Raw genomic sequence first — 13,893 nt, forward strand, 5'->3', positions numbered from 1 at the left:
GTGACCTTGTGATATGGTAAAGCATCTTTTGGGTAAATGCCCAGGATGAAGATTGCTGGGTCTTGAAGTAAAACAACTCCCAATTTTCTGAGAAACCACCAAATTAATTTAAAGAGTAGTCGTACAAATTTGAAATCCCACCAAAAATGAAGAAGTGTTTCCCTTTCTCCAGATCCTTGCCAACATGTGCTAACACTTGAGTTTTTGATCTTAGCCATTTTGATTGATATAAAGATGAATTCCAGGGTATTTTGATTTGCATTTCTCTGATGACCAAGGATGTTGAACATTTCTTTAAGCATTTCTTAGCCATTCAATATTTCTGTGTTGAGAATTCTCTGTTTAGTTCTGTATAACTCTTTTTAAAAATTGCATTATTTGGTCGTCAGGAGTCTAGCTTCTTGAGTTGTTCATATATTTTGGATATTAGCCTTCTGTTGAATGTAGGATTAGTAAAGATCTTTTCCCAATCTGTAGGATGCTGTTTTGTCATATTGACAATGTCCTTTGAATTATGGTAGATTTCAAGAGGTCCCATTTATCAGTTGTTGACCTCAGAGGCTGAGCCACTGGTGTCTTGTATAGAAAATTTTCTATTGAGATTTTTTTCTTCAGAGACTTGGTGTTCTGGTCATGCAGATCTTTTACTTGCTTGGTTAGAGTTACACAAAGATATATTTGTGACTATTGTGAATGATATTGCTTTACTAATTTCTTTCTCAGCCTATTTATCTTTAGCATAAGAAAGGATTACTAATGTCTGTGAGTTAATTGTATATACAGCCACTTTGTTGAAGTTGTTTATCAGCTGCAGAAGTTCTCTAGTAGAATTTTGTGGATCACTTATGTATATTATCATATCATCTGCAAATAGTGATACCTTGCCTTCTTCCTTTCCAATTCTATCCCCTTGATTTCCTTTTGTTGTCTTATTTTTCTATCTAGACTTTCAAGTACTCTATTGAATAGATAGAAGAGAGTGGGCTGCCTTGTGTTGTGCATAATTTTAGTTGGATTGCTTCCAGTTTCTCTCTATTCAATTTCATGTTGGTTGTTGTTTTGCTGTGCTTTACTTTTATTAGGTGTACAAATGTGCCTTAAATTCCTGATCTCTTCAAGACTTTTAACAAGAAAGGGCGTTGGATTTTGATGAAGGATGTTTTTTAGCTTCAAATGACAGAATTGTGTGGTTATTTGAGTTAAAGAGTAGATTAAAATGATGAAATTTCATATATTGAACCATTCCTGCATCTATGGAATGATGCTGACTTCATTGTGGTGAATGTTCTGAGATTTGGTTTGCAAAAAAATTATTGAATATTACTCAATATTCATAAGTGAAATTGGTTTCAAGTTCTCTTTCTTTGTTGGGTCTTGGTGTGGTTTACGTATCAGTTTAACTGTAGCTTCATAGAATGATTTATGTAGTGTTTGTTCTGATTCTATTTTGTGGAATATTTCGAGGAGTACTGGTATTAGCACTTCATTGAAGGTCTGGTAAAATTCTACACTAAAGCCCTGGCATTTGGTTGGTTGGTTGGTTAGTTTGTTTGTTTGTTGGTTGGTTGGTTGGTTGGTTGGATAATTTTAATGACTGCTTCTATTGTGTTAGGTGTTCTCAGATAGTTTAGATAGTTTACCTGATCTTGATATGACTTTGGTACTTGGTATCTGTCTAGAAAAGTATCCATTTCATTAGATTTTCCAGTTTTGTCCAACATAAGCGTTTGTAGTAAGATTTGATGATTTTATTTAAATTTCCTCAATTTCTGTTGTTATGTCTCCTCTTTCATTTCTGAGTTAGTTAACTTAGATACTCAAAATAGGTGAGCTGCTGAGAAGAAGGCATATTCTTTTGTCTTGGGGTGAAATTTTGTATAGATATCTATACAATTGGTTCATATTTTAAATCTAATTGGTTCATATCTTTTGTTAGTTTCATTGTGTCTCTGTTTAGTTTCTGTGACCTGTCTGTTGGTGAGAGTGGGGTGTTGAAGTCAACTACTATTAGTGTGTGGTGTTCAATGTGTCTTTTGAGCTTCAGTAAAAAATTTTTTTATGACTGTGGGTGCCCTTGCATTTGGAGAATAGAGGATAAGAATTGGGAGTTCATCTTGGTGGATTTTTTTTCTTTTATGAATCTGAAATATCCTTCCCCATTTCTTTTGATTACTTTTGGTTGAAAGTAATCTATATTGCCACTACAGCTTGTTGCTTTTGGGGCCTTTTGTTTGGAAAACTTTTTTTCAGCCTTTTACTCAGAGTTAGGTTTTTATTTTTTTATTTTTTTATTTTATTTTTTTGTATGAAGCAAAATGCTGGATTCTGTTTGTGTATCTAATCTGTTAGCTTATGACTTTTTATTGGGGAATTAAGTCTGTTGATGTTGATATTAATGACCAATGTCTGTTGGTTCCTATAATTTTGTTGTTGGGGCTGATACTATATGTGTATTATTCTCTCTCTCTCTCTTTTGTTATTGTTGTTGTGTTGCAAGATGATTAATTCCTTGGGTTTCTTGGGTATAGTTTTCTTCAATGTGTTGGATTTTACTTCTAGTATTCTTTGTATGATTGGATTAGTAGAAGGATATTGTTTGAGTTTGGTTTTGTCATGGAATATCTTGCTTTCTCTATCTATGGTGATTGAGAGTTTTGCTTAGTATAGTAGCCTGGGCTGACATCTGTGGTCTTGTTGGGTCTGTATGACATCTGTCAAGATCTTCTGGCTTTTAGAGTCTCTGTTGAGAAGCCTGCTTTAATTCTGATAGCATTGCCTTTATATGTTGCTTTACCTTTTTCCCTTACAGATTTTAATATTCTTTCTTTGTTCTATACATTCAGTGTTTTGATTATTATGTGGTGGGAAGATTTTCTGTTCTGTTCTAATCTCTTTGGTGTTCTGTAGGCTTCTTGTATCTTTATGGCCATCTCTTTAAATTAGGGAAGTTTTCTTCTATGTGTTGTATAAGGTGTTTTCTGGCTATTTGAACTGGGAATTTTCACCTTCTTCTATTCCTTCTACTTCTCCATTGTGTCCTAAATTTTCTGGATGATTTGGGTAGAAATTTTTTACACTTGGTATTTTCTGTAACCAGTGTATCAGTTTCTTCTATGGTATCATCTATGCTCCAGATTATCTCCTCCTTCTTTTGTATTCTGTTTGTTGATGCTTGCACCTATAGTTCATGTTCTCTTTCTTAGGTTTTCCATTTCCAGGTTTTCCTTCATTTGTGATTTCCCTATTTTTTTCTGTGTCCATTTTTAGGTCTTGGACTCATTTGTTCATTTCCTTCACCAGTTTGTATGTGTTTTTCTGTATTTCTTTAAGGGATTCATTTGTCTTATTTTGCTTTTTACATGTTTGACTGTGTTTTCCTGTATCTATACCCTCTTTAAAGGCCTCTATCATCTTCATAATATGTGATTTAAAGTCAGAACCCTGCACTTCATGGTATTCAGGGCTTGCTGTAGTAGAACTTTTTTCTGATGTTGCCAAATTGCATTGACTTCTGTCGATTTTGTTTTTGCACATGCCTTTTGCCATCTGGTTGTCTCTTGGGTTAATTGGCCTTGATAACTTTGATTGAAGTAGGCCTCTCCAGAGACAGGTGGACTTGTGTGTCCTGGGTTAGAGCAGTCCTCCTGGGAGACAGGCAGAGCTGTGGGGTTGGGAAGCAGGAATGCAGATATACCATGGAGGCCGGTAGAAATGCTGATGTTTATATTGTTGGGAAGATGAGTCAACATGCAGGAAATAAATTGCAGAGACATGTATATTTTATCTCTACCTGTTTCATAACGAGAGCATATCAAAATTGAAATTATTCCTTTCTGAGTTTTACATTGTAATAAATACTAATCCAGGTAAACAGAAGAAGCAAACTAGTTTGTGTAGCAAGAACCTAAAGGTAAGAGAGATTTTGTACTAATATCTTTATTAAACATTTATGTTGCTGGGCAGTGGAGGTGCATGCCTTTAATCCCAGCACTTGGGAGGCAGAGACAGGCGAATTTCTGAGTTCGAGGCCAGCCTAGTCTACAGAGTGAGTTACAGGACAGCCAGGGCAATACAGAGAAACCCTGTCTCGAAAAACCAAAAAAATAAAAAAAATAAAAAATAAAAATAAAAATTATGTTCCTGTATGCTAGATATGTACGAGACACTAGAATAGAGTCTAAGATCCTGACAATCCAGAGTTAAAGGAGACAGAGAACTACCAGTGTTTGATGCTGGAAATTGAACACTGATCCTCTACAAAAGAAAAATGTTCTGTTAAATCACAAATCAGTTCTCTAGTCCTGCAATGTTTTAAGTCTATAGAATATACTTGGTATTAGTGTTTCTAAGCTTTACCAAGTTAATACTTGTAGTAATAGCTGAATGATAATAAGCATTACCTAAATTCACAGCTCACTCATGATTTCTCATTGCATATAGGAGAACCTTTCTGAAAGGAGGCAATTGATCACTTGTCATTGTCTCCTGTATTCTAACTGCAGAGATTACAAAATCAGGCAGAGCATCTGTGATAGTAAATTCCTTGTACTGCATCATTAAGTAACAGCAAAGAGAACAGTTTTTTTTTTTTTTTTTTTTTTTTTTTGGAGAGCTGCTGAACACAACACACTCCACTAACTTTTCATAAACTATAAATAAACATTCTTTTATTAAATCTTATTAATAAATCTTGTATTTTTGTATTAAATCTTGTAGGTTTGGAGGCTGCTTACTCTCTCAACAAAACTATCATTTTCCCCTATAAATAAATGTTACAAGTCTCACATCTCAGACAAGCATTCCAAACATTGTCTGGGACTTTGAAACATGTCTTTGTCCTCATAAGCCTTTTGAAGCTTTTAATGGTTTTACAACCATATTTACTGAGACTAGTATCTTTGAGGAGAGAAACTCCAACTTGACCTTTCTATTATATTTTAAGGAGTTTCTCAGTTTATTCATCTCTTGTGTTTGTCTGAGTTTGCCTAATATCTCTGATATCAGGCATTGACTTTGACCGGATGTCACTTCAAAAAAATAAATAAATAAAAGAAGAAGAAAAGAACAACATGGATTAAGCAAGCTAAGACTGATTCCTGTTTAAAAGCCTGATGCTTTGTATGTCTGAATTTCAACACTTTAAACTGAAGAAGTGAAGGGAAGTTATTTGCTACATACCTACCAGTTGCAATGTATTAGACAACTGGCCTATCCCACAGTAGTTCCATTAAGTGAAGAGTGTTCCCCCTCCACCTGTTTCTAATGACCCCAAGATAATGTACTATTGTTGGAGAAAGCTCTTTCAGTTCTACGTATGATAGATTTTTAGACTGTTACCTGGACACCATCACCATTTATGCTATTTCCATTAAACTCTATTAGAAGGTTTCCAGATCTCACATGAGTGCAGAATATGTTCACCCCACAGCTTCCACTTTTGTTCAAAGGCTTTCTACAATAACTAGCTATGCTAACCATTTTTCTCCTTGTTCTTTTGCCAAGAGTGATGGTCTCACAGATGCTAGCTGCATGACTAGCTCAAGGAAATCTTTTTTTTTTTTTTTTTTTTTTTTTTTTTTTTTTTTTTATTTTGCCAGATTGCATGAATGAGTTTATTACCTGTAATTGATCAGGTTTCCTGCCATAGATCTGGATGAAAGTGTTTACTCACAGAATATCACAATTATTAATTTTTTTTGGTGATTTCAGTTTTAGAATTCTAGATCCAAGTCAAAGTCCTGTATCTGACCTTTCAGTTCTGATGAGAAATTGCAAAGCCCTTACCTGTGAGCTCCACTAGGAAAAATTTCCCTCTACACACTCAGCTCTGCTCAGCAACATTCTTTCTTCACTACTATGAGGGAAGTGCTCTTATTCTCACATGCATTCCTACTTCAATCACCTCACTTTAAAGGCCTGTTTGATCAGTAGTTGAGATCAAATGTGCTTTTCAGCTCCATTCCCCTGTCCTTCTTCCTGGGGCCTTAACAAAAGACCTTTCTCTACTCTGGTTTGTACATCTTCCCGTCTTTATCTTTTTAGGCCAAAGTTACATAAAAATTTTAAAAAGATTATATCATAATTGCTCTCATACAAAGGGAGGTCTAGCATGATGTAAAGAATTGATAAACACTTTGCTAGCACTACAGATGATACTAAAGAGAATACTTAACCTTCAAAGAAGAATAAACATTCCCAAGGAAGCAGTGAACTCATAATAGTTCTGTAAAATTGAATGAACGAGATCTATTAAGATAACAGCAAATAAACAAACTGATAGGAATTAGTAATTCCCCCAAACTTTCTAACAAAGAGACACAGAGTGACCATCTGTATATTTAAAAAGAATATTTAAAAAGAATATACTCTTTTGCTACCTCTAAGTATCTCATCTTATGCTTAATAATAGATACCAATTTGGAAAAAATCTATGAAAAAGATGGTATGTATATTAGCTCCATTTACTTAGTTCCAAGTAAATGGAGCTAGTAAACATACCACCTCACAAAACAAACTTCAAAGCAAAACTAGCCAGAAGGGGTAATAAGGGACAGTTTATGCTTGTTAAAAGGGAAAAAAACCTAATTCATCAGCATGTACACACACTCTCTTAGCTAGGGTTTTCTTGCTGTGAAGAAACACCATGACCAACACAACTCTCAAAAGGGCAAATATTTAATTAGATCTGGCTCACAGTTTCAGAGGTTTAGCCATTATCATCAAGGTATGAAGCTTGGCAATGTGATGTAAGAAGCCATGGTACTGGAGGATCCAAGAGTCCTATAATTTTGATCTGAAGGCAGCCAAGAAGACACATTCTTCTGTACTAGGCAGAGGCTGAGCATAGGAGATGTCAAAACCCACCCTCACAGTGACACACTTCCTCCAGTAAGGCCATACCTCCTCCAATAAGGTCAACCCTTCTTTTTTTTTCTTTTCTTCCTTTTATTAGATATTTTTTATTTACATTTCAAATGTTATCTCCTTTCCTGGTCTACCCTCTGGAAACATCCCTATCCTATCCTCCCTCCCCCTGCCTCTGTGAGGGTGCTCTCCTACCCATCAACTCATTCCTGCTTTCCAGACCTGTCATTCTCTTACACTGGGGCATTGAACACCTTCAGGCCCCAGGGCCTCTCCTTCCACTGATGTTCAACAAGGACAACCTCTGTCACATATGCAGCCAGAGTTATGGGTCCCTCCATGTGTACTATTTGGTTTGTGGTCCAGTCCCTGGGAACTCCAGGAATACAGCTGGTTGACACTGTTGCTCCCCTCCATGGGACTGCAAATCCCCTCAGCTCCTTCAGTCCCTTCTCCAAATCTATCAGAGACTCCAATGGTTAGCTATGAGCATCCAATTCTGCACTTGTCAGGATCTGGCAAAGCATCTTAAGACAAACATATCAAGCTCTAATCAGCAAGCACTTCCAAGCATCTGCAATAGTGGCCAGGTAGGGCTATTGAATATGGAATGAATCCTCAGATGGAGCAGTCTCTACTCCACACTTTATCTCCATATTTCCTTCTGTGAGTATTTTGTTTCCTTAGCTAAGAAACACTGAAGCATCCACACTTTGGTCTCCCTTCTTCCAGACATTCTAATAGTGCCACTCCCTATGGCCAAGCATTCAAACACATGAATCTAAGGACACCAAACCCCCACATTACATAAAACGTAAGAACACTCAGTTTTATTAGTGAATCACTACTCGATTTAAAACCACAACACAGAAAGAATTATTTCAGTAATCCATTGCATTGGTTTGAATAAGAATGGTCTCTCTAGGCTTGTGCATCTGGATTTTTGGTTCCCAGTTAGTGAAACTGTGTGTGAAGAGTTAGAACATGTAAAAGATGTGGACTTGTTGGAGTAGATATGGCCTTTATGAAGTATCTGTATCACTTGTTGTGGGCTTTGAGATTTTAAAAGCCGATGTCAATGCCAGCTTTGCCTTCCCTATGTGGTAGGCTGGGAATCAAGTTGTAATCTCTTAGCCCCAGGCCTGCCTCCTGTCTGTCATGCTTCTTATCATTATGATTATAGAGTAAAGCTCAGAAATTGTAAGCAAGCACAGATCAAATGGTTTCTGTTTTATGTATTGCCTTAGTAATGTTCTTCACAGCAATAGGACAGTAACTAAGACACTCACAATTAACATTAAACAGGTCATCTGGAAAAGCTTATATATAGAAAATCTGGAGTAAAATGATATCATAAATCAAGTGGCCCTAGCATATCTACAAACTATTCTATTCAAACAATAAAGAGTACATGTTTTTCCTCAGGAATCCACAAAATTTTCTTCAGTATTGATCATATATTAAGATACAAATCTATAAATCAACGTGAAATAGTGGTGGATTTAAAAACATAGAAGGCATACAATCCCCTAGAAACTAGGCAAACATACCACCCAAAGACAATCTTGTCAAAGAAACATTTGAGAAAAGAAATTTAATATAGTATTTAATGAAAATAAGGTCACATCCTATAAAACTATCTTTAGAAAACAAGAGAGACCAAAGAGAAACATTTATAGCAAAATTGCCTAAATTAAGAAATTTGAGAGAAATAAAATTACTATATGTACCACTTGGCCCAGATATATCAGTCTTTGGTATTTACCCAAAGATTTTATATATTACTGCAAAAGTATCTGTTTTTTTTATTCTCATTAATGTTTCCTTCAGAATAGTTAGGATATGGAAACAGTCTAGGCATTCAGCAGTTGATAGGTTAAACATAAATGTGGTACATTTATATGGTAGAATATTATTCAGAAAAGCATAATTATAAAATTCACAGGGAAATGGATGGAATGCTTCTGATTGTGGTAACCCAAACACAGAAGGACAAATGTCATGTATTTTCACACATATGTAGATGTTTGCTTTAAATCTTCACAGTTGTGTGCTTCATTTAGAATATCCATAGAGGCAAGAAAGGAGTTTTATAAAAGATGTCGCAGTAATTTCAATGAAGGGTAGATGTAATACAGACTATGAAGGGTAAACGGGAAACAATAAGGATATTGGAGTGAGGGATCACAGTTCAGGATAGAAGAGGGAATATTGGGAAGTATAACAAAAAACACTAAAGAACTTTTGAAAAATATTGTATAGAAATCACTACCATAGAAGCACCCTAAACTGTTCTCTCTTTCTCTCTCTCTCTCCTATATATGTACCAATATTTAAAGTGTTAAAAAATGGATTTCCTCTATAAAGAATATTTTACCTCTTTCATATAAGGATTTATAAAAGAGTAATGTCCCAGAAATCCCCAAATATTAAAGAGTAGATGGTATGGTATGATCCTATTGCTGAATAAAACTCATATCTAAGTTATAGAACATGACAAGAACAAATGGTACTAGTCTGGATGCTTGATTCTTAGTGGTTAACTTTCACAGTGTTGTACAGTGTTATGAATGCTACAGGAAAAAAAAACAGTAATCATCACTCTTTTCCAACTATGAACCTTGTAAGATATAATACTCACTGACCTGAAAATATACTGACAGACGTGTAATAGTGATATAGATACTATGTAAGTAACTAATCATTTCTGATTGGACTTAAGTCTCACACCACAAAATGAAATCTATACCTGACATCATTTTGGGCCCAAAATATGTAGCTCAACATGTCATAAGCACTACTGAAAAACTTACTATTATTTTGTTCCTAAATGGACATATTATTATTAGACCAGCTGCTGTTGACTTGAAATTATACCCATAGATCAATAACATATCTGTTTTCTCTCCTCTGAAAAGCTTCTATATGACAGTAAATGGTGATCAGCATAGTGACTTACAATTGGCCAATGTGAAAAAATAAGACACTTTGAATGTTAATCCCCAAACAAGAAATCTATCTGTATCAGATGTTGTGATGGTTTAAATGAGAAAGACTTCCATAGAATCATATACTTGAATATTTGGTCTTGGCGAATTTTTTGGAGAAGAGTAGGAGGTCTGAGCTTGTTAGAGACAGTATGTCACTGGGAGAAGGCTTTGAGTTTTCAAAAGCTGATGATATTTCTTTTTTTTTGTATCAAGATAGCTTTTTATTATATTTTATTGGATATTTTATTTACATTTCAGATGCCATCCCCTTTCCCCATTTCCCCCCAGAAAACCCCTATCCCATGCTCCCTTTTTCTTTTTGCTTTTCTACACTTTTAAAAAATGTTAATCAAAGGATTTATAAGTTTGGTAATGCTCAATCAGAAGTGTAACCTAATACCCAGCCGAGATATATCAACTATCTTTGACTGGTGAAGACACGTGAACATCTGCCTCCATATCCCTCTTCTCTTTCTCTCTCTTTCTCTCTCTTATCTCCTAGCTCCTCCTCTCCTTCTTCTCCTCCTCTCCTTATTCCTTCTCTTCCTCTCAGTACCCCTCTCACTCTAGCTCCTCCTACATATCACCCTTCCTGTTAAAAAAAACTTTTCTCTCAAAATGCAATTAGAGCATAATTATGCCAATTTGTACCAGTGAGGTACATGATAGTCCTAATACCCAGTCCATCATTTTGTTGACTAACCAGAACCTCTGTCATCTCTCCTAACTAAGACACTTAGTTCTGGACCTGGCTTTTTTCTTGGCTTTAGAATGAATGTCAGCTGAAAACCATCCACTCAAATCTTTTCTCTCAATGTAAATAGTCGGGATTGACTATGGGACTATAAGTTTTCAACCCTGTCAGAAATCCGGACTGACTGAGTTAACTAAAATTATGGGAAGCACAAAGCATAGCTTCTAAAACTTAGCCAATTTATAGAGACCTCTGAACACCTGGACACTCCCTCTACTACAAAATGTTGGAGCATCTGATATTTCTAGATAGTTGTGTATGGTTTATGCTTGCAAATAAAGATATCTGTTTCTAGCTAGTGCTTCATCACTATGCCCTTCTGCTGCCATTTTTGGTCATTATAACTGTGGGTTCTAACTCTCTGAAACTGCTTAAGTCACTGATAAACTATTTTTATTATAGGTTGCCTTAGTCATGGTGTTATAGCACAGCAATAGAAAAGTAACTAAGACAGATTCTCTCCTCCAAAGACTCAGGGAAAATTGGTGGAAAGTGGAAGATCTACAGCTGATGGATAAGTATATGTAAGCATTATTTTCTAAATTAATCAAAACAGCTCCACGTGTGCCATCATGGAGCTAATAGAATATAAAATATATCAAATATTAGAAACATAAAAAATAAACATCCTCAGAAATGTTCAACCAATTCAGTCTAGTCCATGAGACATTCTCAGTTTATTTTGGATTTCAAGCTGATTTATTTTGAATTTCAAAATTTTTTTTCACACAGCTTTTATATACCTCGGGGCTATAATTTATTTTCACCTGAATTTATTAATATACAAATTTATTTATAGTTTTAAAAATGTACAGGCAATTTTAGGTAAATATGATAAAGTGCGCTGCCCATAAATTAAGCAGACTATTTAGATTAAAAATACATAAATTTAAATGGTTACATGATGAAGTTCATAACGAATCAGGTAATACTAATGAATTCAAAGTGATTTCAACATTAACACCGATTTTCTGAAAGAACAATTAAAGATGATTGTTATACAGTTGTCCTTTGCTTAGATGTTCCTCAATTGTATGTTGAAATATATTTAGTACATTCGGACTAGTAAACATTCCAACCTTTTACAGTCTGTACTATAAACATTCTCAGAAAATGTATGTTGGCCTACAATTGAGAAAAGTCATCTAAAACAAAGCTCATTTATTATAAAGTAATAAATATCTAACGTAATTTACTGAATGATTCAGGAAAAATATAAATCATGGAGTCTTTAGGTACATGGTCTCTCTAATCTGCAGTTTCCAGCTCTAATCCAACTGTGAGTGAATAAGGCAAGTGACTGTAGACACAAAGAAAGCATGAAGGGAGAGGGTAGGCTATGAGGATAGTACTGTTTGAGATGAGGAACAAGCTGTATTATGTCAGTGTGTGTGTGTGTGTGTGTGTGTGTGTGTGTGTGTGTGTGTAGGGGTGTGTCCGTGTTATCAAAATAGATGAACTTAAGAGTGCTCACCAAATGACAAGAAGTATTAGTTTGAAGTAGTAGATATATTAATTACACAGAATTTGATCATTATTTAAGTTTACACAGATCTATACAATTGTTATGTGAGTCTTCAAAACTACAGACAAATTACGTATCAATCAAAAGAATAAAATAAAATCATTGACTAAATAAAACAAGAATTGAAACAATTTATTCTTGTTACTTTAGTTATTTAGTTACTTTTAGCTATTTGGTCACTTTTTAGAAATTGTGTATCTTTGTGATGACAGTTGTTCTGAAATTTAAATGGAAAGACATCCTCTACATAAATCTGACATAAATATTTCATCTACATGCCAACTGTAGAGATTTTTGTCTACTCTTTAAAGTCTGGTTTTAAAATGATTCATATAACCATCTCTATATAGGCATGGACACCCTGGCAATAACTGGGCATATGAAATTTGCTTGTAATTCTTGCACTGGGGAAGTAGGATTAGGTGACTATGGTATTGGTGAGTTCTATGCCACTGAGAAGTGCTTCTGAGAATGACACCTAGGGCTCTTCTCTCCCTCTCCCTCTCCCTCTCCCTCTCCCTCTCCCTCTCCCTCTCCCTCTCCCTCTCCCTCTCCCTCTCCCTCTCCCTCTCCCTCTCCCTCTCCCTCTCCCTCTCCCTCTCCCTCTCCCTCTCCCTCTCCCTCTCCCTCTCCCTCTCCCTCTCCCTCTCCCTCTCCCTCTCCCTCTCCCTCTCCCTCTCCCTCTCCCTCTCCCTCTCCCTCTCCCCCTCTTTCTCCCTCTCCCCCTCTCTTTCTCCCTCTCTCTCTCTGTCTTTCTTCCTCTCTCTTTCTCCTTCCCTCTCTGTTCCTCCCCCTCTCTCTGTCTGTCTCTGTCTGTCTGTCTGTCTGTCTGTCTGTCTCTCTCTCTCTCTCTCTCTCTCTCTCTCTCTCTCTCTCTCACACACACACACACACACATGCACAAATAAATAAGACTCTCTATCAGGAATAACATATAAGAAGGTTTTTTTTTCTTAATTTGTTCTCTCAGACATTACATTTCAACTGCAGTTTCTCTTCCATCCCTCTGAAGTCCACCTTCTCCTTCCCCATCTACTCCTCTTCTGTTCCCCTTCAGAAAAGAGCAGGCCTCCTAGCCATACCAACCAAACATAGTTTATCAATTTGTAATAAGACTAGGCATCTCTCCTCATATTAAGGCTTGACTAGGGAATTTAGTAGGAAGATGAGACTTTTGAAATCAGGCAAAAGAGTCAGAAACAGCCCCTTCTTCCTCTCTTAAAAGTTCCACAAAACACCAAGCTACACAATCATAACATATATGCAGAAGGCCTAGGTTAGACCCATATAGGCTCTGTGATTGCCTCTCCAGTCTCAGAGAGCCTCTATGTGTCCAGGTTTATTGATTCTGTGAGTTTTTTTGTGGTGTCCTTGACTCAGGTAGCTCTTAAAATCTATCCACAAAATTGGATGTTTTCACATATTTTAAAGATAAAGGTTATCTCTCATGGAACCACAATTCCTCAATCTATTAGGTTTCTCAATGGAACCTAATTTATCCTCAATGCTAATGTTTAACTTATCTTTATGTCTATGATAAGCTCCTCAATGCAATTAAAAATTATCAGGCTGGGTGATTCATGCTTGTGAAAATAATTCTATCCATCCCTAATTTTGTGCTCTCTGAAGAGTGGTGATGCTAAAGATGAGTGGTGTAAATTATTGGCATAGCCATACTGCTAGTCTGAAGGGGCAGAGCACAGAGCTGAACTTGGGTCAGATTAATTTCAAGACTGAGCATTGCAGGTCATCTAAGACAT

The sequence above is a fragment of the Arvicanthis niloticus genome, chromosome 11 (genome assembly GCF_011762505.2).
Source record: "Arvicanthis niloticus isolate mArvNil1 chromosome 11, mArvNil1.pat.X, whole genome shotgun sequence".
Taxonomy (NCBI): Eukaryota; Metazoa; Chordata; class Mammalia; order Rodentia; family Muridae; genus Arvicanthis; species Arvicanthis niloticus.